Here is a 24560-nt window from a genome sequence, read left to right as displayed (position 1 = left end):
GCTTTTGTTTCCACAAGAAATAAGAGGCTATGGATTCATTCCAGGTTAAGGAAAATCAGGTTTGATCAAAGAAGACCACCTGAAATCCTAGCTACAGAACTAAGAAAACTAAAGTAACTACAAGACATGTGATAGATACTTTCCCTGGCCAAGCATAAAACAAAAATGTTTAGTTTAAAAGTAAATTTTTCATAATCATATAGTTGGGACACAATCTAAAATTGCCACAGAATTATGAGCACATTGATCAGAAACACTGTTGTGCTTCATGATAAATTACATGTATTCCGACACATCTGTGGAGCACTACAAGCAAGCTGAAAATACAAACGAGCTTATCATAGTTGGTCGTTTCAGAGAAGCACAACTTAAACAGCCCAAGGCTTGTCATCTGTAATATGAAAGTTCGATTAAATTTTAGGAGGAGATGAAGCAACTTAAGTAGAATTTTAAAATGTAGACTGATTTGTGTCTTAAATGTTCATATACAATTATGATAGACATTTCTAGCTATGATGCAGTATTTACTTTGTTTTTACATCTCCTATCATATGGGATATAACAAAAATATTCATCCCTTCTTTTATCTTTGCCTTTTACCAGGTAACTTTCTCGCCCTGTGCCCATCCCCAACTCTACCTCATTCCTTAATCTGTGGCAACCACGTGATGAGATTTAGATTGTTGTCTAAATAATGACTTTGTGGTGAAATGAATGATGGCATCCTCCATAGATTCATATGTTTGCATGCTTGGTCCCCAGTTGCTGGCACTGTGTGAGAAGGGTTAGTAGTTGTGACCTTATTGGACAAGTTTTGAAGTTTCAAAAAGCTTTGGAGGTTCTCAGTGCTGTCTCTGCCTTGTGGTTGTGGATCAAAGATCCATCCCTCTGTCATCATGGAATCTAATCCTTCAAAACTATAAGCCTGCTGTGGGATAATGCTTTTGTACACTGGCTTAATAAAACACTGATTGGCTAGTAGTCAGGCAGGAAGTATAGGCAGGGCAAGTAGACTCAAGGAATGCTGGGAAGAGGAAGAACAGAGTCAAGAGTCACCAGCCAGACACAGAGGAAGCAAGACGACAAGGCAAAAATGAGAAAAGGTACCAAGCCCCATGGCTAAACATAGATAAGAATTGTGGGTTAATTCAAGTGTAAGAGCTAGTCAGTAATAAGCCTGAGCAAATAGCCAAGCTGTTATAAATAATAATAAGCTTCTGAATGATTGATTATTCTATAAGCAGGCCATGGGACTGTGGGGCTTGGAGGACCAGAGAAATCTTCAGACTACATAAGCCAAACTAATTTTTTTCTAAATAAGTTGCCTTGATTGTGGTGTGTGATCATAGCAATAGAATAGTAACTAAGTTGAAGTTCAAAAGAATTGTTGCCATTCCTTTTTTGTTTCATGGGATAGAATTCAACAAAGTAAATTGAAAAAAAATAGATATTTAGAATGAAAAAAATTAACATGATTAAACATATTAAACACTGTGACTTCCAAATTTGTGAGAGCAGGAAGCAGACTTAGAAAGTTACCTTAAGGTCCAGAAAGTCATTCTTTCAATATTCAAATGATGGGGGAAAGGGGTGGGTATATCATATGATCTAGCAAATTCTAATAGATTAGAGTAGACAGGATAACAAATTCCAGAAAACAAAACCAGAGGCAAATTGCTACAGATCAGGATGCAGTAACTGTCCAGCTGTTCGTGTTCTTTGTTGCTGTATTTTATAGGAAACAGCAGCTTCTCCTGACTCACTCCACTTCAGGTACAAATGTTTAGTGGATGGATGAAAGGTCTTTTTCCTTCAGATTCTCAAATATCTACCGATGATAACCAGAAGGCGTGAACACAGAAGTAACTGGTTCATATTAATTAAAACCTTCCCCCGAGTTTACTGAATTCTCCAGACCAACAAGTCATTGCAAGGGAAGTAAGAGGAAAGACATATCATGCGAGACAGGTAAGAAGAAAAGCACATCAGGCTGAACTATTTCGCATATAGACTAGGAGACAATTCCTCAGCTGTTTTCAGACTCAGCTCAGCCTAGCTCAATGCTGTCCAGACCACTCTCTTAACATCTCTATTACTGGTGTGCTAACCACTTGAATCGACTATTTTCATTGTCTTTTTTATATAATTTATTTATTGTTATTATATGTGTGTTGGTGTTTTGCCTGTATATGTGTCTGTGTGAGGGTGCAGCTACATAGTGCCCTTGGTGGGCACCTGAGATATATGTGGTACCCAGGCATAAATGCAGGAATAATACTCATGTATATAAAATAAAATAAATCTGGAGAAATTTCATATGCTTTATCTGCTAATTCCATTTTATATGTACCTTAAAATAATCAGAAAATATAAATTACATGCAAGATCTTGAAGCAATGAAAGAATTCTGTAATATTAAGATACTTAAATCATGTCATTTATATGATGTACTGTTGCTTATTTAAAATAGTATAAAAATACAAAATACTAGGTGATAAAAATCAAAATCACATAGGAAGTATGATGCCATGTATTTGTAAGACTATCATAGAATTTTAAAGGACCAAAAGGAATATTATTAAGAAATAGCAGTTCATGCTGAACTTTGCCATGTCTGTTTAAGTCTGTGCCCATGATTTCTGCTTTCTCTTTCTAGAGATAGTGTTGTCCTTTAAGTCCAATTCACTACTGTGACAGAAATGTTGGACTTTATATAAAAGTATTTATTAATCTCTATAGAGAATGAATATCTAGCATAATTCAAGATAGTCATGTGGTTATTAGTGGTAACTCTTATCCAAATCTCTAAAGAAAAGGAGCACCAAGGAAGTATAATGGAACTGAGTCCAGTGCTCAAGGAGACAAAAAGTTTAACGAAACGCTTGATGCTAAATGTAATAAAGGGAATGGTGACCTCAGGGCAAAACTCCACCCATCTTAACTTCTAATTTGTGAAAGGGAATTAAAGAAAAACATAAGCAGTGAAGGGAATCATCAAAAACAGAAAGCTGGTGAAAATATATTTGAATGAGGGGGTCAAATTCCAGTCCCAGCAAGCAGAAGAACCTGGCAACTTCAAGAAATTGGTTCTGGCTTAAAGTCAAGACTAAAAGAAAGAAATTGTGAAATCTTCCACCATGGATAAGGAAAGCCATTCAGGTTAGGGATGTTTCAGGGGTATCCCTGCATGGAGACCCAGAGAGGTTATTGCATGAAGCTACAAAGGTGGAGCTAGCATATTATTGGAGACCCCAAAAGGTTGGAGATGCCAGAGTGTAATCTGCTGTTTTCTGTCCTGATCATTTCTTCCAAATCAGCACAGCAGCTGCTTCCCAAATTGCCACACAGAGGCTTATATTAATTACAAATGCTTAGCTGATAGCTCAGGCTTGTTACTAGCTAACTTTTACACTTAAATTAACCCATAATTCTCATCTATGTTTAGCTATGTGGCTTGATACCTTTTCTCAGTACAAAATTCTCACTTTGCTTTACTGAATTTTCCTGCTACTCTCTGACTCCACCATTCTTCTTCCCAGAATTCTCCTAATCTGGCTCTCATGCTCTTCCTGCCCAGCTATTAGCCAATCAGCTTTTATTAACCAATAAGAGTAATACATATTCATAGTGTACAAAAAGATTGTTCCACAGCAGTAGAGTCCAGGAATAACTGCCAAAGGGAGCTGCTATTAGGGAGTGAAACAAGCCCAAGAGAGTGGAGTGTACAGCAGTCAGTAAAGCAGAAAGTACTGTGATATCAGACATGGAGATTCAGAGTTTGGAGTTTTCTGTTTGTTTTCAATCTTGCTTTGGTCCAGTATTTCCTCACTATGCTCTTTTTCTTCCCTTTTGAAATGGTAATCTATATCTGGTGCCATTGTGTGTTGGAAGTATGTGGTCTGCTTTTTTATTTTGATTTTAGAGGAGGTTATGGTTAAGAGGTTGTGATGTCTAAGAAGACAATTTGAACTTTGGACAGCTAAATAGAGTTGAAACTGTTAGAGACGATGGGGACTTTTAAAGTTGGACTGAAAGCACTTCTACAATATGATATGGCTACAAGCCTATGGGGGCCAGAAAGTAGAATGTGGTGGTTTGTATAAGAATGGCCCTCATAACAGACACCAGGAAATAACCAAATTGTGGACTGAAATCAATAAAGTAGAAACAAGGAGAAAATACAAAGAATCAATGAAACAAAGAGTTGCTTCTTTGAGGAAATCAACAAAATAGACAAACCCTTATCCAAACTAACCAAAGGGCAGAAAGAAAACATCCAAATTAACAAGATCAGAAACAAAAAATGAGAAACATAACAACAGACACAGAAGAAATCCAGAAAATCACCAGGTCATACTTCAAAAACCTGTACTCCACAAAAGTGGAAAATCTAAAAGAAATGGACAATTTTCTGGATAGGTACCACATAGCAAAATTAAATCAAGGCCAGATAAACAACTTAAATAGACCTACAGCTACTAAGGAAATAAAAGCCATCATTAAAAGTCTCTCAACTAAAAAAAATAAAAAATAAAAAATAAAGCCCAGGTCCACATGGTTTCAGCACAGAATTCTACCAGAATTTCAATACTCCTCAAATTGTTCCACATAATAGAAGCAGAAAAAACATTGCCAAACTCCTTTTATGAGGCTACAGTTACTTGATATCTAAATCACACAAAGATGTAACCAGGGGGGAGAATTACAGACCAATCTCCCTTATGAAAATGGATGCAAAAATAATCAAATACTGGAAAACTGAATCCAATAACACATAAAAAAAATCATCTACCATGATCAAGTAGGATTCATCCCAGAGATGCAGGGGTGGTTCAACATATGAAAATCTATCAATGTAATCCACTATATAAAAAAATTGAAAGAAAAAAAGCACATGATCATCTCATTAGATGCCTCAAAAGCTTTTGGCAAAATCCAACACCTCTTCATGATAAAGGTCTTGGAGAGATGAGGGATACAAGGAATATATCTAAACATAATAAAGGCAATTTACAGCAAGCCAACAGGAAACATCAAATTAAATGGAGAGAAACTCAAAGCGATTCCACTAAAACCAGGAGCAAGACAATGCTGTACACTCTCTATGTATCTATTCAATATAGTACTAGAAGTTCTAGCTAGAAATCAGTATGGTGGTTTCTAGGAGAAATGGGAATCAATCTACCTCAAAACCCTAAGAGGAAGGCATAGATTCCCATGGGAAGGGGAAATAGGTGAGATCTCCTGGGTAAACTGGGGTGGGGTGCATTACTGGGGATAGGAATGGGGGATGAGAACATGAGGGAATGAGATGGTAGAGTTGGGGGAGGAATGGAGTGGAAGAGCAATTAAAGGGATACCTAGATAGAGGGGGCCATTATGGGGTTAGGGAGAAACCTGGCACTAGTGAAATTCCCAGGAATCCACAAAGATGACCCCAGCTAAGACTACTAGCATTAGTGGAGAGGGTGCCTGGACTGGCCTTTCGCTACAGTAGATTAGTGAATACCCAGTCATCATAGAGCCTTCATCTAGTAACTGATGGAAGCAGATGCAGAGATCCACAGCCAAGAACTATGCTGAACTCCCGGGTCTAGTTGAAGAGAGGGAGGAGGGATTATATGAGCAAGGGGCGGGGGTCAAGATCATTATGGGAACTCAGCTTGTGGGAACTCACAAACTAGACCAATAGCTGTAGAACCTACATAGGGCCGAACTAGGCCCTCTGCATATGGGAGACAGTTGTGTAACTTGGTCTGATTGAGGAGGCCCTGACAGTGGGACCAGTATTTATTCTGGTGCATGGGCTGGCTTTTTGGAGCCCATTCCCTATGGTAGGATGCCTTGCTCAGCCTTAATGCACAGGAGAGGAGCCTGGTCCTGCCTTAACTGAATGTACCAAACCTTGTTGACTCCCCACGGGAGACCTTACCCTTTTAGAGGCTTGGATGGGGGGTGGGGTGGAGGAGGCAGGAGGGGAGCTGGAGGGAGGATGAGAGGGGGAACTGTGGTTGGTATGTAAAATGAATAAAAAAATAAAGAAAAAATGAAAAAATTATAAAGACTGGCCCTCTTAAATCCATATATTTGAATGCTTAGTCATCAGGGAGTGGTACTACTTGAGAGGAATTAGAAGGTGTGGCCTTTTTGGAGAAGGTGTGGCCTTGTTAGATGAACTATGTCACTGAGGGTGGGATTTGGGGTTTAAGAAAACCAAGCCAGATCCAGTGTCTTTCTTTCTCCCTTCCTGATGTCTATGGAACCTGATGTAGAACTCTCAACTTCTTCTTCATCATCTTGTCTGCCTTTGCTCATGCTACCATGCTTCCTGCCATGCTGATAATTAAACTGTAAACAAGCACCAATTGAATCATTTCTTTTATAAGAGTTCTCACAGTCATGGTGTCTCCTCACAGCAATACAACACTAACTATGAAAGCACCCAAACAGTATTTAAACCTAAGATTTTCCTGCTCTTATCCATACCTCTTATTCTATGCCCTCCTTATGTGCATACTAGTGTTTTATCAAAATGATGATCTCCAGAACACCTCATCACATTAATCCAATCACTGACTAATTTTTTCAATGATCCCATTGAAAGTTTTCTTTACTCTATTTACTTATTTATATATCTTACCTACTATCTTTTTCCCCAACATCCATCATTGCTTCTGAAATTATCTACTATTGAGTCATATTTAGTCAGCTCATTATAAGAAAGTCAAAGTTACTCTTATACAGGAAAACATTAATGAACTGCTAGAATAATATCTGAATCTTCTAATACAGAATGCAATAACATCATTTAGGATGTAACTTTACCACTCACATTGCTTTTGACCCTTTCATGTGCTTCTGCTTTTTAAAGAGTCTTTTGCTGCTACTCTCCTCGTACAGTGTTCTTTATGTGTTGCCAACACTTACGCTCTTAAACTTATTATTGGGAGTAGAATACAATCCTCACCTAGATGTCCACATCCTGATCCTTGAAACTGCATGCTATGTGATTAAACCGTGAGTTAATTTAATGTGATTAAATTGAGGATCATGAGATGGGAGGGTCACCTGGGATTATCCTGATATGTGTGAAGTAAACACAAGGTTCCTTTTAACTAAAGAGAGAAATAGAAGATTCCTAGAAGCAAGTGTTTTTTGGCGAAATGATTCATGGTTGAAATAGTGACAGAAAGGAAAGTGTGTGTAACATTTGGAGACCTTAAGAGACAAATAATTGAATTTCCTCTGAAGTGTCCAGAATTAATGCATCCCTATCAATACACTGATTTTTATCTTAGTAAGACTGATTTATGACAATGGCCCTCTAGAGCTGTTTCATAATAAATCTGCATTGTTTTAAGTCATCAAGGGTAAGGAGTTAGGTAATAGAAACAAGAGGAAACTAATACACTCAAATGCTTTGTCTTTATTTTCTTTGAATATTTTGCATTTTCCTACCTGAAAGTGTCTGCTCCCTTTTACCTACCTACACCTCTTTTCTCCATTTATTATTTAGACTAATTATATGTTCCTATGAAAACTTTTCACATACAAATAGATGTATGGATTAGTTTCCTATTAAGCACCTATATGTTAATGTATAATTCAATTGATTATTTCATGAATCATGAGGTCAGAATCAGTTTCAATGTGTTAAAATTAGAATGAAAAGCCTAATTTAAGCTGGAGGAGCTACTTTTGTGACATTCCAGCTTGCTATGTTTTCTGACTTTTGGCATTTTCTCCAAAGTTCTTCAAGATTTTCTTCCTATGATTTTGCTGTAGTTTGATGTGATATGATGTGTGTGTGTGTGTGTGTGTGTGTGTGTGTGTGCAAACATACAGCAAATATACAGAGATCACAAAGGTGATTTGTCTCCACTTCTCATCTCACTGTAGGTAAGCTGGGATTATTACAGACATGCACTTCTATATCCAACTTTATACAGGTTTTGGGAATCCAAATTCAAGTCCTCATGCTTTTAGAATAAGTCATTTCCCTTGCCTGAGACCTTTTATTACAATGGCATTATCTACTAATAGTAACCTTTACCTCCTTCTTTTATTTTTTAGATGTATTTATTGTATTTTGATGTATTAGTGTCCTGCTTGAATATCTGTCTCTGCACCACATCTATTCCTAGTGCCCATGGATGTCAGAGGAGGGTATTGCATTTCCTGGAACTAGAGTTATGAACAATTGTGAGCTATCATGTGGGTGTTGGGAATAAAACTTAGGTCCTCTGCAAGAACAAATCCCCCCCCCCTCTGTCTTAATTGAAAATATAGTACTCTCTCACTCAATAACCAGGCTGATACTAGGACAGAGGGTCACTCTCTGAAAACTGACAGCAGGGCCCCATTGCCAAGGACAACATTCACATGCCTCATTAATTGTAGAAAGGTCAAGCTGGTGCCTGCATGAAGGCTTCACCTCTACATTTAGTTTCTTTCACCGGAAAAGGTCCTATGCAGGCTATGGACAGAGAATCCTGGACACCAACCAAGTAACAAAACCATTGACCTACAATCTGTCCTACCTACAAAATGTGCTGGGCCAATGTTGACCCAGAACTTATGTGAGTGGCCAACCAGGATCTGCTAAGAGCTGAGCCATCTATCATTCCCTGCCTTTTCCTTTTATTAAGAATCTGTGGGTGACATCATTCACATGGGAATAATGTAGGATAATCACATAATCTGAATATTCTTGCTTTAATAATATCTATAAAGTTCCACTTGCCATATAACATTCACATTTGAAGACAGCATATAAATCTTCAGGCAATCATATTTTATCCTATTATGTCTCCCTCTTATAAATGCAATGTTTTCACTGAAAGTGATTTTCAGTCTTTATGTAACCAAAATATATATGTGTTATACCTTATTTAATATTCAATTTCCTTTACTCTTTATATGAATTGAAAAATATATTTGCTTGCCACTTAAATGCTATCTGTTTTTATCTGCATGACTTCTGTATTTTGAATGTGTAAAGCATTTTCAAAACACACAAAATATGAGAATAGTTCATGAAAATTTTCCAAGGCAGGCCATTTCATTTTCAAAATAGCAAATGTGAGCCTACCTTCTGGTGCAAGCCTATAAGAGAAAAGAAGCAGGTCAAATCAGATCAGGTATCCAAGTTTTCAGAAGAGACTTAAAGGTAAGGTGACATTCAGTCATTTAAATTGTCCTTGGTTGCAAGAACGAGTCTGGTTTTGAATTCATAGAAGGAACAAGTTGAAGTCAAGTGTCTAGAATCAAGAGAGAATATTGACTGTTCTAGAATATGTTTTCCAAACTATATTTAATAAAAAGTCCTGATACTTTTAAATATAGACCCTGTCATAGTTAGAGAACTTCATAAAACAAAATAAATTAATAGACAATGTAAAATTAAAATCTATGTGTTAATAAAAAAATCACAAATGCACCACCACAACAAAAAGAATTACAGAAAACAAACATGGTGTTCACTAGCAATAAGAAGTAATGTAGAGAATCACTTCCACTACTAGACTTCGATCATTTTCAACTACACTAATAAAAAGTTATAGGTGAAATTTCTTCCATGAAAGAATTTATAAGCCCCTTGATGAATGCCATGCATGCCACTATTTAAAGTATTTAGCCTGACAAATGAGCTTGCTTCTGCATGATGGGTTATGCAATCTAGGTGAAACAGATGAAAATAGTACCCACATGGAACAGTAAGTATTTAAATGGTGTTCCTGTTTTTTATTAATAGAACAAAGGAAGAAGCTAGTCTCTGAGAGGCTTGTTGAGAAGACAAAAGATAAAATTTACAGTGATTTCAGGCAATCTTAGGCAGCTAATTTTTAGCTCTAATGTAGAGTAGAGCAAGTTAGTTCCATTTTCAAGTTTCATTTTCAATCACTTTCAATAGTAATTTTAATAATTATACTATAAATTTTTAAAATTTATGTTTTTATAGCTAAATAGAAGGAAGTTTTAAATATACCTTATATATGTCTGCCTCTGCCTCTCTAGTACTGGTACTAATGGCATCCCACAACACAGCCAGCTTGTTCTTACTTGTTATATATATATATATATATTCATAAATATAAACTTCCCAGTTTGTATAATGTTACTTCTATGTATGTTTTCAGGGCTGATTGTTCGTTATTGAATAATCAATTGGTGTGCTTTTCTCCGGGGAATACTTTCTCCTGCTCTCAGCATTCCGTAATTGCCTGTAGTTATTTGTGCATGGCTGAAGCTGCATGGCTTTTTCCCTATTCACTTGGGCATGTCCTAATTCAGCTCATGTTTAGGTTGTCATTGTGAGTCTATGTTAGATTCTCCTCTTTGACATTATGACATTGAAAACAATATTGGCTTTTATCTTTGCAAGCTAAAAATTGAAAACACTGATCTGTGAATGTAAGAATAAGAATTAGAATGTAGTTAGGGAATTATGTGATCTAGTAAGGTGTTGGTAGTCGATTATCTTCTAAGATCCATGACTTCATTAGTTTGGGGTAGTTGACTACATTTCTAGTACTGGGGATAATTTTCCTCCAGTTGAGGGTACCTTAAGTCGACATAGACAGCTGCTGGGCAACACCAATCTGTAAGTGCCACTATTTCACCCTATCATGTCCTGCTGGTCATTTTTTTCTGATTCACTGGTGTCACATCCTGGTAGGACCATCCTTCCCTCGCTTCATAACTTGCATTGTACTTTCTGGTACTATGGAAGATAGACAGAAGAAAGGGGTTTCGAGTTAGATCCAACTTAAACAATACCTGTCATATGTCCTAAGTGTGCTGTGTGTGTCTTCAGCATTCAGGGCTTACTTTCAGCCTCTGGCAGGCATCCAAAGACAAGAACAACGGCCTGTTGTTTCTTTGGAAGCTATTTAGACTACCCTGAGAAATTGCTTGAAAGATTTCTACTCGCTGTTCTAGTTTTTGATAGTCTATAGTTCTTATGGGGAGCATTGTCAGCCTACATAGTATAATTTTATTATATATAGCCTTTATCATTTTATAATCATGATATATTATAACTCATATTATTTTATATTTACAAGTGTCGGTATAAAATAATATGATTCCTTGAGGTTTATCATACAGTTGTAGTGCGAATTCTAATTGGTCTTAATAGAAACCCAGAGTCAGATATTGGAGCAAATGCTGAAAGATCAGAGAAGTAAAGAAGCCAGCCAGTAGAGAGACTTCTTACCTCTACTGAATCCTCAGACAAAAAGGGGCTGAGCTCCTGTCTTCTCCTGCCTTATATTACCATCTCTCTCACCCTAGTTCTGGGGTTAAAGTCCTGAGCCTCCACCACCTGGCTTTGTTTCTCTTTTAGAATGGATCAATCTCTTTTAGCCCAGGGTGGCCTTGAACTTCTGATCTTCCTGCTTCCTCCTCCCAAATGCTGAGATTAAAGGTGGGTGCCACCATTGCCTGGCCTCTATGGTTAAATCTGCACTCTGATATGCGGGCAAGCTTTATTCATTAGAGCACAAACAAAATATCACCACGTACAAACTGGGTGTTGGTTATTCTTCCTCCCTCATTTTCCCTCTTCCCAGTTAGGTCCTCCTTCCCCATTTCTCCATTTCCCCTTCATATCATCCGTATTACGTCACTCCCCTTCACGATCCACCACCCCGTGATCCCACTCTACTTTCTTGCTTCTGCAGTTACTCCATGTTGGGTAGTCACATCTGAAGGTTTGGCGTTACTAACAGATCAGAGAGAACATGTGACATTTTATAGGGGGATGTCAGGGTTACTTCTCTCCATCTAATCTTTTCAAGGTTCATCCATTTACCTGAAAATTTCATTATTTCCTTTTTCTTTATAGCTGAATAATATGCCATTGTGTATACGAATCACAGTTTCACTATCCATTCACCTGTTCAATGACATTTAAGCTGTTTCCATTCCACATCTATCACCCTTCATCAAAGAAGCTTCTCTCGAGAGTAAATGAGACCAATACAAAAGGCTACAACTGGGGGCCTGGCAGTGGTGGCTCATGCCTCTAATCCCAGCACTTGGGAGGCAGAGGCAGGCAGAGCTCTGTGAGTTCGAGGCCAGCCTGGTCTACAGAGTGAGATCCAGGACAGGCTCCAGAGCTACACAGAGAAACCTTGTCTGGAGAAAAAAAAAATACTACAATTGGACACAATGTAAAGATCAATGGACCAGGAGGTGGCAAGCTGCAATGGATACATCTGTAGCATAGCTCCTACATCTATGGCTGTGGGAATATTATGGAAAAGGGGACTGAAGATTATATAATCCAAAAAGCCAGGGCACCTGCTGTGTGACTGCCTCTTTTAGAAAATGCTGCATGAACAAGACCTGAACACCAACAGCATCAATAGACATGCTAACGCAGCTCAGGGGAAATTTCATGGAGTCCAATCCCTTGACAAATAACCACAAGCAACTACCTAAGACCAAGAGCAGTAGAATTAGCCTCTCTCAGGCTAGAGAGAAAGTTGTCCACCCTGATACCACACATACACACACACAAACAGCAAAAGTGAACCCAGTAGGGTGTGTTTATATATTTGTTCACACGTCTGTGAGTTTGTCTGTGTGTGTGTGTGTGTGTGTGTGTGTGTGTGTGTGTGTGTGTGTGTATGTGTGTGTGTGTATAACATTAACTAAAGAAAAGGTGACTTAATTTGAGAGTGGGGGAACATGGTTGGGATGCTGGAGGGGAATAAGAGGGGTTAAGGTGAAGTAATTTTGTTTTAATTAAAAATGTAAGAAGAAATTTGAACAACCTTCCAAAAGGAAACAATATGAATTCTGAATGTATGAAGAAAATCTATTCAATTTACCTCTCTGAAAAGTTGAGATCAAACCCATTTTTAACTTGTAGACATACCAAAGACTGGTTCAGTAATTCAAATGTTTTGAAGAGAACATTCAACTTCTTCCATGTATTAATGGTTGTTTATAAACAGCTTTCTATATTACTACACAATAATAATCCTAAATGAAAATGTTTGAGTTTCCTTTGGATAATAACTCTTACCATGTTACTAAACACATTATCACAGTAAATGTCTCCATGAAGGAAGTGGTATATTGGCATTCATTCAGGCACAAGTTCATTTTTTTTTAACTACATAATAACTGTAGCAGTTGTACTGATGCTGCAGCTGGGTTCTCAGTACAGACTCTTATAAAAATCTGAAGTACCAAGCCATAATTTAAAACTATGTAATCTTTTATATTTTAAGTTTCCGCGTTCTACTTCTGGCAATGAGACTAAAAAGTGCTCCGCGTCATTACTCTGTTCGAGTGATACATGCATTAAAAGAACTGCCATTCCCGCTACATCTGCACATTTGCAAGTTGCAATGTTCAAGGCACTGGCAGCTTGACTCCCGAAGATTATTTTTCTTCTCACTGGCCTTTGCTGGAATACTGCACAGGCTAAAAGCATCCCTTCACTCTGATGCGCTGCCCAAAAAACATGGGATGGAAAACTTCCCCTTTGCATTTGACTTAGATGTTGATTTCTGCTATGTTTCCCCAAGACAAGGCCAGACGTAGATCCTTCTCAAACCAGTTCTTGGCCTCGCAGTTGACTGTACTGAGGGACCTGGGAGGAAATCTTGCTAATTTGACTGGGTGAAACGTTAGCTAAGCTTCTCTTCTTGGGATGCAGAATTTCACTTTACCTCAATCTGAGGCATCATCAAACAAAAAAATTCTTTTAAACCAGTTCAGCATGATGAAAAAAAAAATCCCCTGATCTGCTGTCTAAGGAGACCTCCTGATCATCACACATCCATATACCTGACTCCCCCAGCTCCGTTTACTCTTCTCAATTAAAACAAGGCTGAAAATGGACCTTCCACCCTTCTTGATTTATGAGGATCATTAGGATCCTTTGGACAAACCCTTTTTATTTTAATGTTCTTGGTGTCCCCTAGCAACAGCCCCTAACTCTTGCAACAAGGGTCCTTTTGGACATAGCTTTTCTTTATCCAGACTCAGATAATTTTTGTACCATTATTATTCTTTAAAATTTTAAATGTTTTATCATTTTTGACAAAGTATATTCAGAGAAGAATATTTCATTGTCAATAAATTAAGACAAAATAAATACTAATACAAATATCATTTCACTAATTTTGTATTACATTAAATTATAAACTTAAAATCATTCTTAATAAAACTACAAAAAATGTAAGTGCACAGTATCATATATTTTGTCTAATCTTTACCTTTTTTTTTCTTATTTTACCAAACACACCATATATTATATTGGTCTCCAGACTGAGTATCTTATTCCACAAGATAAACACTAAAACTTGAACAAATCATTAATGAAATGAATTCACCAATAACATTCTCATATATAATAGGCTGTCACCTTGCCATAAAAATATTAAAAGTCCTCTTCATTGCTATACGTATTTGCTTTCAAACAAGAAACAAATACTGAGCCTTCCCTCTTTGTAGGCTCTGATTATGCAGTCTGGTGAATGTGTTCAGAACTCTGGAGTCTGGCTTTACAGCCTTTCTCTTGCTAGAGGTACTTTCGTCACCTGCTGTAAAATGGCTGAAGTTGGTACGTACATTGTCATTCCCTTTTGCTAACTGTGGAGGTTTTAGTAAGACAAGAAGCTCATAAATAAGATATCAGCTTTAAGGTCTGTCTCAATCATGGCTAAATGAAAGTAACCAAGGGACTTATCCAGTTTAAAAGTACTTTTTTTTTTCTAAATTAATTTTAAATATGAAACAATAAATGGTTGTGGACCTTCCATCCTCGAAGAGTAATGAATGAAGAACTAATGTAGTTACATCATATTCACTCCATCATTTCCTCTGTTACCATAATATACATTTTTCATTTGACATTATTTCGCTGAGATTCAACTGCTAAGAACTGAATTAAAATATTGAAGGCAAACTATTTGCTTCAGAACTTTTAAATTTCTAAGATCAAATCTTCCCCCACTTTAACCTTTTTTTTTAAATATTTAAGTTTATTTTTGAGACAGGATCTTTCTATGTAGCTCAAGCCTGCCAAGAATTTATACTCTTCCTGCCTCTGCTTCCCAACCTCGGGCCTTATGCACATGTCTTGTGGCCCTGCACTAGCTTGCTGTCTCAGTTCTGAAAGATTTGTTCAGGTAGTAAAAGATCAATACATAGTTTGCTTGGGCCAGGGAAAATAATTAAAAATGCATGAATTTTCCTGGGGGACAACATTGGTATATATGTACAACACATTATTTTAATACAAACAGGAACTTCAAAAAGGTATGTAGGTGCTTTAAGCAGGACAAAACACACACATTTACTTGACAACACTAAATTTTCAACTATATAAAGCATTTTTTTTCTTGAAAGAGATACTTAGTATATAATGAGACTGAACTTTCATTTGTTATCTCATGATACATAAAGTCAAGAATCACAGTGAGGTGTACAAAATTGTCACCATGAGTGAAGAACAATGCAGATTTATATTAAGTTGGATTCAAGTACCTACTGCCTCCTAATCTCCATTTCAAAGCAAAAGCACAAAATAAATGGGAACCAAACAAAATAAATCCCCATTCTGTATCCAAGCATCTATTTCCCTGATAAAAAAAGATTAAAGTCATCAAGTACAATTCCCTCGCACCTGCACTGTACCTTAGCCAAAAGTTTATTCATAGTTTGTGCATCGTTGATCTCACACAACTGTAAATCAAATTACCTGCAGGTACTTCCAACATGGTAGGTATGTTGGAGTATCTCCTTCCTTTAATACATAACCTTATTCCCATCCTAAAATATCACTTGGTAATTCTGACCACAGTTTAGTCTGTTTTGCTTCGAGTATAATGTTTATTAATACAACTGTCTTTGTGGTTTTTTTTTAGATGTTTTTAACACTGTGAATGCTTCTACTTTTTAGCTTTTCTTAGTATTTAGTAACAAAATCAGCCACTGCCACCACACGGGAAGAAAAGAGTATCTAAGTTCCCTCTAGTTGGAGAATCACCAGGGTCTTACATTATGGTGATGGGTGAGTCACAAATAATGATTAAACCATTTAGGAGTAGGTAGAACCAAGGCAGATTCTCTAGGGTATAGTGCATTTTTATGCAACCAGTGTCTATGATACAGGGATACAGTCCATTTATTGATAGACCTTAACATGAGGGAGAATACCAACACCTAAGAAATTAGTGAGGCTCCTGATAGCCTTGTAACTCCTAAAGTGAAATTATTTTCTACTTATTCCTTGGAGAGAATGGATTGCCCATGAGCCCTTTCTTTCTCCTACTCCTCTCTCTTCCTTTGCCTGTCCTCCCTTCTTCATCCCCATTATCATTTCTTCCTTTACATCTTTCTCTTCTCTGTACGACCTTGGGATTTTTGCACACGAGTCTGAAGCAAATGAGTTGGCTAAGTCATGTTGTTATCTGCAGATGGCAAACTCACAGGAAGCACCAGAAACCTCTCAAAGAAGCCGAGAACACAGCAATTCATCCTTCCGGAAGTCATTCCCGCCGGCATTTGTGGTACTGTTTGGCAAGACTTTATAAGTGAAATGAACTAACGAATTGCAGTAGATGAATCTTTAGTCAATTTATCCAAATTGAGTTATTCATAAATGTACTCTCTATTTCCACTTTTTCCTGGTTCATATATAAAATAATGACACATGCAAATACATTTGTCCTAGCATTACCAATTTGCATTCTGAATTCACCACTGGAGACCAGCCCTTCCTTGTCTGTGATGTTATTTTGGGTTGTACTATTTGTGTGACTCTTTTCATCCATTTTTATGCTTCACTGATCCATATTTTAATCATGAGTCTATTTTTGAGAACTAGGGATAGAAGGGAGCAAAGGCATAAAATACAAAATTATAAATTTGATAATGTTAACAGTAGCATGAAAATGGCGTGAAAAATGTATTAGGTGAGACAAACTGTGTCCCATTAGCGAAATCTTTGCAGATAAACAAACAAAGTGGTCCTTAAAAGGACATGTGGAATTTTAGAGGGCAAAAATGGTCATTAACTGTATGAGTAGTGAGAATTCTATGCAAATAAAAATTAATCTTACATATCAGATTCATTTAGGGTTCTAAACAAATTAGTTTCATGGATTCTTTTGTGTGTTCCTATTCAAATTGACAGACTGCCTGTGACATGGCCAAAAAACATACTTTAATTCTGCTATGGATGTCAAATTAAATCATGTTTCCTCTCACATTTCTAGTCTCTAAATTCATTGCACATCACCACTTTCTTTGTCTTTTTTTTCCTGAGACATTGTATATGTACATGCATATCCACTCAGATACAATAATCAGGAAATGAATGAGAAGAGCCCCTGTGTTTTGACCTATTATCATAATTTAAAGTGGCTGAGCAGGGCAGAAAGAGAACAAATACTGTGGACCCTCCAGTCTTATCTCTAAGAAGCCAGATGAAACCCAGCAGCAGCTTTCACTCGTCCACAGCGGCCATTTTCTTGAATGAATGTGCAGCCACTACATCCTACCTCAGGAGGGATGCCGCCTTAGCTTTAGAGCACGAAGAACTAAAAGGAGGCTGCTAATAAAATACATAAACAGTAAATAAATAATTAAACCATTGCTCATTACAATTGTGACTTTGCACCTGTACCTCGTGAGTAGCCTTTTCGGGCAAAATCCCCAAAGCATCATCCTGACACACACAGTGCTACACTGAAAATACATCAGTGTTTATACAAAAAGTAACTTGATGAATTTAAGAAACATAAGAATTTGGAAAATGCTTTGCAAAAAATAAATATCCCATGCCTTAGGATCAGAATGCTTATTTGTTCAAAATAACTTCACTTTCTGTTCTTTATTGTAAGGAAAGAATGCTGATCTTTACACTTTGTCTCTAAAAATACATTGCAATCAAAAGGAATGCTCTTGCCCTTAATATAAATATGAAACTTTGATATAAATAGAACTGTGTTCAAACATATGAATAAATGATAAAGTTGAAAATAAAGAGCTTACCCAAATTATTTCATAATTCATTGTTTCTTACAAGTTTAAGGGTCTTAAATATTAAAAGTACTTTTAGTTTCATTGGCATACGAGTATATCATATATATATATATGTGTGTGTGTGTGTGTGTGTGTGTGTGTATGATAAACATAGATTGATCAACATGTTGATAGATTATTTTATTTGGTTCACATGAATTGAACATTTATGAAGAGCAAGGCTCCACACCATTTAATAAACTTAGCCCTAAATCTGTTTTCCCCTATAGAGTGGGGCTTTACTACTCATTCAAGTAGAAATTTCACTGCATGGAATCTGTAAGTGACACAGAGAAGGGCAGCATTTAGAGGGCTTTTTTGCATATTTGTTTATATTTATCACCAATCCTACTTATAATGCTGATTAAGATTCCTTTATCTAATGAAGTTTATGGGAAGATCAATTATATCTTGAAACTGACTGGTAGAAAGGAGTTAATGATGTTCAAGAGACAGCTAACTGCAGGGCTGGTAAGGCAAGCCTGAGGCTGCTCTATAGAAAATGTATAAATGATAAGCCTGAGGATACGGCTCAACAGCAGGTCACTTATCTAGTATGTGCTAGGCTCTAGGTTTAATCTTCAGTACTGAAAAAGAAGTTAGCAATTCTAAAAGCATCTAGATTCAACAGAAGGCAATTTCTAACCAGAATGAGCTTTCTATCCATTACCAGGCACATTATTGCAGACCATTATCACAAAAAGTTTGCCTAAAAGTTATGCTGTTCAAGAGAACCTGATACCAGTTTTAATGTGTTACTATTTTTGGTTTTATCCATTTGCACCTGTCATACTTTTAAAATGGCCAATACCTTCTCTTAATGTTGACAGAACTAAGAATTCTCAGTTCTATTATGATGCTAAAATGATGTCATCTGCATTAAAAGTCAGCTGTTGTTACAATTGTATTCACATGTCCGTAGAGAGAGCCATATCCGAAACTCTTTGTCTATTATTTTGAAGAACTAGAGAATTTCTAAGACTATTGGTCCCAAGAATAAATGGTCTGTAAGATGGAATTTTCTTTTTTATAGAATTTAAAGTTATCGTATGCAATAAAAGGAACTTTTTTCTTGGGCAACAAAAAAAAATAGGTTCTCTGAAACAAAATACAAATTCTGTGAGCAGAGATTTTTAAATAACCATCTCAGTTCTTAAATTAGCCTAAATGGTACTATTAAGAGCACTATTGGGCACCTGAAGTTGTGATCACTTTTGTCAATGAATACTTGACAGAATATGTGAAAGTCATTCATTAGCATTCCTCACAGTATAATGCAGCAGGAGATGAGGACCCTGAATTAGCTATATTTTGCCAATTATTGTACTGAAGGTCAGCTGAAGACCGGGATTGCTTTTTGACAGAATGTCTGATTGAAGAATGTGGCTTTTTAGAGACTTGTGGTTTTAAGATCAAAATTATTTGAAATATATAAGGAAAATGTTAAAGAACAGTAGTAATGAGCACATATGATGCCTGAAGTTTCAAACTGTTTGGGCTTTGCTTTGTATCAGTTGACATCGTCTCCCTAAAACTCTCTGAAAGATGAGCATTCCCATTGCTGATCCTTAGCAAGAGGCCCTTGAGAGGGGACGATGCATAAGATTTTGAAATCATTGTCTGGAGTTCAGCCTAAATTCCACCACTTCCTGGTTCATTGAGCTTCCATGAGACTGACAGAGAGCACTAAAAACACATCCATCTTGCAGAACTTTGATGGGGGACGTATTTTAAAATGGGAATTAAGTGCTTGCACAGAAACTTTTTTTTTAATTTCCTCTTTTCCTAATCCTTTGTTCTAATCTAAAAATTGTAGGCACCAGATTGCCTTGGTTACAATCTAAAGATTACTGTCTCTGGACTTCCGAACGAAAGGGATTTGGGCTGGTAATTACATTCTTCAGGCATTAAAATTTTATGATTTCATGATCTGTTTTCCTCTCTACTTTTTGTCATAGTAAATATGTAGTGTTAGGTAAGGCGCAGCCCTATCAAGGTCTGCTCCAGTGCTACTCTAGTGTCCTAGGAAGGAATCAGCACTCACAGAAACTGCCAGAGAACTGGCGGCTCCGCACTCTGTTTCACCCAGTCCTTGGCACACGGAGGCACCTCACAAGGGGCAGAGCAAACAGGGAGGAAGCGGCTGGACCCGAGCCACCTAACTGTGAAGTCACAGAGCAGCAAAGCAGTGCAGGCATGTCACCTAGTTACCATGGGCATGACCCAAGCCCTGAGGCTGCTAGCCAGAGAAAAGGACTATTTGATCTTAAAGCAAGAACTATGAAGAGAAGGGTGAGTATCGCTTAAGAGATGTTGTGACCAACTACGCAGGCAGTTTATTAACAGTAAATTAAACCTCCTCGGTAAACTGAGGTTAGATTAAAAATACCAGAATAATTATTAAATGTAATGTAGACGTTTATTGTAAATATCTAACCTTAAATGTTTTGGTTTTTTTATATATGTATATAAAACTCACAGTGAAGAAAGGAAGGAAAATTCATGATAACTCATCATATATCATAAGACACCAGCTTCTGAACAAGAGAACCATGCCAGTCACTGTGACTCTAGACAGAGAACGAAGAAGTCCTCTACGAGCCCCATGGGTTTACAGAAGTCTGTCAATCTCTCTGTCCATCTTCCGGATCATTATTCAAGTCGCTATCCCCAGTTTCGCTAGATATGGAAGATCTAGTCCAGCTCCAGCTCTGTAGATGATTTTTCTTCCTAATGGATTAGGAATTGGTTCCCTTTAAATTATCTTTGAGCTGATCTGCTGCTCAAAAAAGCAGTAGGAATGTCACCACCACCCGTGTTTGTTTTGTGTATGTGTTTATATCTCTACCTCACCACCCTTGTATTATGATTGCCACACGAGAACTTAAAGCTGTCCGTGGAACTGTTAGCAAAACTTAATTGTAAATGTCATGGTTTCCTTATTTCTCTTGACATATCTATTGTATCTTATTGTATTGGCTCTTTCAAGAATCTGAATATTTTTCTAGGTCAGGAAAGATAATTCTAAAGAGTCCCAGATTGATGTAAAAAAAAATTAACCAGATGTTTAGTAATTTTATTAGTAATGACCAATGGACTGGGAAATTTACATAAATGCTTACCAAAATTCAATCAGCAAAACAGATAAATGTATTGAATAAAGCTGGGATGGCTATTGCATATATTTGAAAAAAGAACAGTATTTTTATTCAATAAATCTGTTGCAAAAGTGTGGAACATTTAATGTAAATTAAGGACTCACAAGTGAAAATAATTAAACCACGCAGGGTGCAAAGGGGTTTTTAACATTATCCACAATGTATTGTTATGAGGAATGGGACTTTATATTCTTTCCATGGACACTACCTGTCATATTGCAACAGTTGAAAGAACGCTAAATTTTACAACTAAATTATAAAATGCAAATCAGAGAGAAAAGGCATTAGTTAAGAGCTGAGCCAGTCATCAAAGAATATTTGTTTGGGGATTCTGAGAAAACAACAGTTATTTGCAGGAGCATGGACAAATTACCAATGGGGAGAGAATGACTCCTCCCTTCTCAGCAATCATAGATGCTATATATACATTGTCCCTTGGGGAGGAGTGGGTATCTGTTTCTAGTGAATATTTTCTGTGTGACCTTTTCACATTCAGGCCTTCCCCAGCTCTGGGAGAACTGGTGATGACATGGTGTCTACTCTGTAAAAGCAATGCCTTCATAAGCACTTTCCTGTGTACTTACCATTGGAATGGCCAGTATGTGCTTTTTGGAGTTAAACACACTGGGTTCCTAGTTCAGATCTGACATGGTTTACAATCTTAACATAAGTATCTTTTAAAAATCCAAACCCTGCTAAGCCTGGTGGCACACACCAGCACTCAGGTGGCAGAGTCATGCAGCTTTCTGTGAGTTTGAGGCCAACTTGATCTGCATAGTGAGTTCCAGGGCTATAAGAGTACATAGTGGGACCCTGTATTACCTCTCAAATATAAATAAATAAAATAAAATATAAATAAAAATAAAAATAAATATGAAAATTCTCACAGGTTTAGGTGAAAAATAGATTAATGCAAGGAAAGTCCTGAAGACTTTATTGCATATATATAATATATATATATATATATATATATATATATATATATATATATATATATATATATTATATATATAATGTCTTGAACCAGTACTGGAGCAAACTCAAATAACAAAAATAAGAAACTTCCACATTACCCTTACTTGTGTGACAGGTAGGTTTTGTTGGTTTATGGGCTTTCACATAGCACAATGAAGGTAACACCCTTTCCATGTGCATTAAAATTTATTCTTTTTTCCTTTTATTCATTCTTTCATACAATCCTGAACACAGTCTCTCTTCCCTCCACTCCTCTCAGTTCCCTTCCCCACTTCCCCTCTCTCCCAGATCCACTGCTCCTCTGTTTCCCTTCAGAAAAGAGCAAGCCTCTCAATGATGTCAGCAGAACACAGCATAGCAACAACAAGATGCAATAAGACTAGACACAACCCTCATATCAAGGCTGTATAAGGCAACCCAGGAGAAGGAAAAGGGTCCCAAGAGCAGACAAAGTGTTTAAGTGTTTGGGACACCCCCATCTTGAGTCCCACAAAAAGTACATTAAAATTTAAATTAAACTGAAATCACAAGGACGTGCGGAGTATAATTTACTCCAAAATAATATAATTATTTTGTCCTTTAATCTCAAATCATGAGAAGCAAAGGGCTTAATTGCTATATAAAGATTTTCCATTTAAGGCTTGCTACATCTAGTGATATCGGTTGTCTTGATCCTCCCACTTCAGATGGAAGCCTGCCTGAGGCCCAGTGAGCTGTGCCCGGCTCTGCCCTCCCTACTCCTCCTTGCAGATATTGATTCCTCTTGCCCTTGCTTAGTTAATACATCTGCAATAAAAATGACAGATTTTCTTCATTGCAACATAAGTAGGCATATAGTACATGATGCACTCTTATTTTTGGTGGAGGATATCAAAATAGAGGAATGTTTGTTATGTAGCCAGAGGGATAATTATTCTTGTAGATATTGCTTCATGTCTTAATCCCAAATGTTTAATTTGTATTTTCTATATTTTTATAGATTTGTGTGCATGTAAAGCCACATCTTATAAAAGTGCTTATTTAAGGACATACACTTGTGTGTCCATGTGTGAGTCCTAACAAACTTAACATTAAGCTCATTCTTTAGCTATCTTTGTATTTATTTTTTGTTATAGTAAATACAAAAATCATTCAATTACCTATGTAATTTTATATGAACATGTAAATTCATACATGTTCAAATTAAATACATAGCAAGTCAAATTCAATGAACATTTTCACTAACCATAATCTTTGAAAAATAAAAAAATAAAAACAAGGGCGTAGCAGTTTGTCAGAGTAAGTAAGGCAGGACTTCAATCTGAGGTTTGTGATATCATCAAAAAAGAAGTCCAACACCTAAGTTACCATGGTTTCCTGCAGAAAATCTCAAACCCTCAAAATCACCAGAATGAGTGGTCATCACAGAAAATTTATTGAACTTTCTATTATTTTCTAGCATTTTGTTATTCTGTTATATATAGTTTATTATTTATGATCATAACAGCATACAGTAGACTACTTGCATAGTTCATGTCAAATTATATTTAATATTGTCATTATGTATTTTCTTTTCTTTCTGGTTGAACAATATGTTTTTTTTTTCCTATTTTTAAAAACAGCAAAGCAGAAAACTGGTGAATAGTATAATGACATACTGTAAAGTGTATTGTTACTATGGTAATAAAAAGAAGAGCAAATGTCCAAATTCCTTTGGATAAAATCCACTTCTTTGTGTGAATATTTAGCTCTCTGCACTAAATGTAAGCAAATGTTCATGTGGTATTTTCAGTTCAATAAAATGCTTTCTTCTAACTTACATTTATTTGAACAGAACCCTACTATGTTCCAAGTAATTACAGATACTAGCATGATCACAATAACATGTCTGAACTGCATAATATTTTCTGTTTGAGAAAAATGGGTAAACCCATGAGTAGTGTAAAAGACACATGCATAGGAAGCAGAGCATCTAGCAATCTTCCTCCTCCTGCTCCTCTACCTCCGGCCCTCCTCATGTTCCTCCTCTCTTAAACATGTTCCCTTGCCTCTTCTTCCTTCTCCTCCCTGTCATCCCCTTCAAAGCTCTCCCCTCCTCATTTGGAGTTCCTACTATTCCTGCTATCCTCCTGCCTCCTCTTATTCCTTCTCATTTTTTTTTTTTTTTTTTGAGAATAGATACACTAATAACAGACGCCAAGGGAGGGACTGCAGCTTTAAGACCACCCTGCAAGGACAATGAGAGGTATAGATAGCTAATATTATGGTGATTAAACAAATATCTGATAATTCCCTTTGCCTCATATATCCCACCACATTTTCTGCATCTAGTTAGTTATTAGTAAGTGGATCTTACCCGTATTCATAAACAAGATACCAAGCAAGAAAATATGAACA

At 36.8% G+C, this 24560-nt stretch overlaps 1 long non-coding RNA gene across 1 annotated transcript; it reads left to right on the top strand.

The window, feature by feature from the left end:
• Positions 1 to 20234: 20234 nt before the first annotated feature.
• LOC114689724 lies at positions 20235 to 21231 on the top strand. The gene is made up of 2 exons (XR_003733958.2): positions 20235 to 20343; positions 20533 to 21231. It is a non-coding gene; the product is annotated as an uncharacterized LOC114689724 (long non-coding RNA).
• Positions 21232 to 24560: the final 3329 nt, after the last annotated feature.

Source organism: Peromyscus leucopus, chromosome 10, assembly GCF_004664715.2.
Source record: "Peromyscus leucopus breed LL Stock chromosome 10, UCI_PerLeu_2.1, whole genome shotgun sequence".
Taxonomy (NCBI): domain Eukaryota; kingdom Metazoa; phylum Chordata; class Mammalia; order Rodentia; family Cricetidae; genus Peromyscus; species Peromyscus leucopus.
Note: the sequence above shows the minus strand (reverse complement) of the source record. Positions and strands in the feature narration are given on the sequence as shown.